Source organism: Leptonychotes weddellii, chromosome 7 (genome assembly GCF_054177405.1).
Source record: "Leptonychotes weddellii isolate Sample4059 chromosome 7, ASM5417740v2, whole genome shotgun sequence".
Taxonomy (NCBI): Eukaryota; Metazoa; Chordata; class Mammalia; order Carnivora; family Phocidae; genus Leptonychotes; species Leptonychotes weddellii.
In genome coordinates this window covers 70539001-70541915 of record NC_138375.1, presented here as the reverse complement: position 1 = coordinate 70541915, position 2915 = coordinate 70539001, and positions in this window count along the sequence as shown.

Below are 2915 nucleotides of genomic sequence, written 5' to 3'. Positions count from 1 at the left end.
CAGTCTGGAGGCTGAAAGTTTGAGGTCAGAGCACCACCATGGTCCAATGAGGGCCCTCTTTCAGTTTTCACACTTCTTGTGTCCTCAAATGGCAGAGAGGGAAATAGAGATTTCTTCGGCATCTTTTATAAGGGCAATAATCACATTCACAAGGGCAGAGCCACCTAATCCTCTCCCAAGGGCCCAACTTTCTCCGGGGTTAGGTTTCAACATGTGAATTTTGCAGAGGTACACTCGAACCTTGGCATAATTTATATTTTTCTTATTATTTATGTTGAGATAGATTCCATCAGATGTGATTACTTTAATGAGGGAGTAAATTATAAATAATGTCATTATGTTGATTGGCCAATTAAGGACTTTGCATAATTTGGAGTATAAAGTATTTCAGACAAAAGCCACTGTGATATAAAAAAAAAATTCTCAACTGAACCTGGAAAAATAAAAGTTGAATGATGGGACATAAGAATATAATCAGAACTGAAAGCCACATTATGATTGGTTTCAGATTCTGAAAGTGTATTGTTGTTGCATTTGCACACATACACACACACACTCTCTCTCTCAAATAAATAAATAAAAGCTTTAAAAAAAAATCTACTATGTCCTAAGGATAAAGGAATGAAGAAGGTATGGTTTTTGCTTTCAAGGGGCTTATGATCTTCAGTATCCTCCCGAGATGGTTATGAGCAAGTGAGCAAATAAATTTTGTGAATGTGCTCCATAAGTTGTAAAGTGATCATTAAATGTTTCTTGTCATTCAGGAAACATGTGAGTCAAATGTATAAAGTTTCTTACCCAGAGAAGGTGCTTGATACAGATTAGTTTCCAACTTCAATTTTATGGTTTTCTAAGTATAATTAAATATTTATTAAGAAATTTAACAAATATTTGTTGAACTCAAACTAAGTACCATATAATATTCTAGGAAGAGGACAAGAGGAATCAATTATGACCCCTTGGATTCTGAGTTCAGTTGGTAGGTGGTTGATGATTCATGCTTGAGTTACCTACTTGACAACAAAGTAAAGAAGTTAAGATGTAATGGGCATTTTGTTAAGTATTTGAGCACACTGGAAAAATCTTTGCTAGAAATATAAATAAGTGTATGCATAGGAATATGATATGTGTGAAGGGAGAGTCTGAAAACATGAACCATACATATACGAAGTTTTACTGTTACAAAAAGCAAAGAAATGGAACGATGTCTGGATATTTAATTGCTGTCATGGGGAGATTTAAAGTTTTTGCTATATGCAAAATGACTCCCAAATGACTTTCAGAGAATTTCCCAAGCATCTGTTTACTGTAGTCAGTGTTGTTTTTCTTGTTAATATAGTTGAAGCAATGCATAAAATGCTTATTAGCAAATGCTCATAAATAATGTAAAAGTATTTGACTACAAATATTGTATGGTTCAATCAATACTCCAGCTGAAACAAATTATCCTAGATTAGCATCTGATTGTCTTGGTTTTTCCTAAATTGCTACCTTAAATTTTAATGGACTCTGGAAATGAAATAGGAGTTCAGAAATAAACAGAAACAGGTAGATTTTAACTGTATGTTTTTCCTTATTACTTCTCTCTTCCTTTAGAAATTTTAGTATGACCACTTTATAATTTACCATTACTCTGTGACCACCATCTGCTCAGCTTCATATTACATTTATCTGTTTTCCCTTTTAATCTGACTCAAAATTCAATTATGATCTCACCTTAATTAAAATAGCAAGAACTTTATGGTCATTATCATTAATGCTAATGGTGATTTTTCTTGGTGCATATATATTTCATTTGAAAATGACCACAGATACCCCAAAAGTAGTTGCCCTATAAAGAAATATATTCACAAAGAAAAACAGAATATACTGAATCCTATCTAAGAACCCAAACTAATTACTATTGGTTGAATTTAAAATGTAGTTATATGGCAGATGCAGGCAGGAGAGGAGTTGTTCATCTATTTTGCATACACTTCTTGTTTTGCTGTGTGATACCTTTAGGGTAGCCAATCATCCAGATGTCTGAGGACTGGGGTTTGAGCACTAAAAGCCTGATCCAGGAAATCTCTCAGTTTTAGGCAAACTGTGGCCCCTGGTCACCACACATTCTATAGAGCACTTTTAAAGAAAAAAATACAAATGGCTAACAAATACTTTAAAGACTCTATTTAAACACTAGTCATCTGTTCAGTATATTACAGTTATGTATACTTTGAGAAAAACAGAGTTTATGACATCTATGTAAAGAGTTGCTTCAAACCTGTTTTAAGAAGTGCATTGGCTCAAAGAAAGTAATTACTGCTTTATAACAAAGATGTATGATACAGTCAGGTGATTTTATTTTTCTAACCTACTGTCTCTAAGCCTAGGCTGAATCAATATTTCTCAATTTGTTTTCAACTTTAAGGCTTTTGCAACTAATGCAACACAAGAGTGCAAACCACAAAGAAACAAACTTCTGAAATTTTAAAATTTGGAGTGTTTAGAGAAGGAGTACATGCCATAGACATTATTCTGAAGACACAAAAAAGCTTTTTTTCAGATTACAAAAGAAGCAGGAAATTCCACAGCGGTTGCAGAAATGTTACTTACATCTTTCCTCAACATCATCTCTGATGCTATTATAAATATTCAAGAATTTGCCAATATTCAGTGTTACATTCTTGATTCTCACTTTTTTTTTTTTAATTTTATTATGTTATGTTAGTCACCATACAATACATCATTGGTTTTTGATGTGGTGATCGACGATCCATTGTTTTCGTATAACACCCAGTGCTCCATGCAGTACGTGCCCTCCTTAATACCCATCACCGGGCTAACCAATCCCCCCTCCCCCCTCCCCTTTAAAACCCTCAGTTAGTTTCTCAGAGTCCATAGTCTCTCATGGTTCATCTCTCCCTCCAATCCTT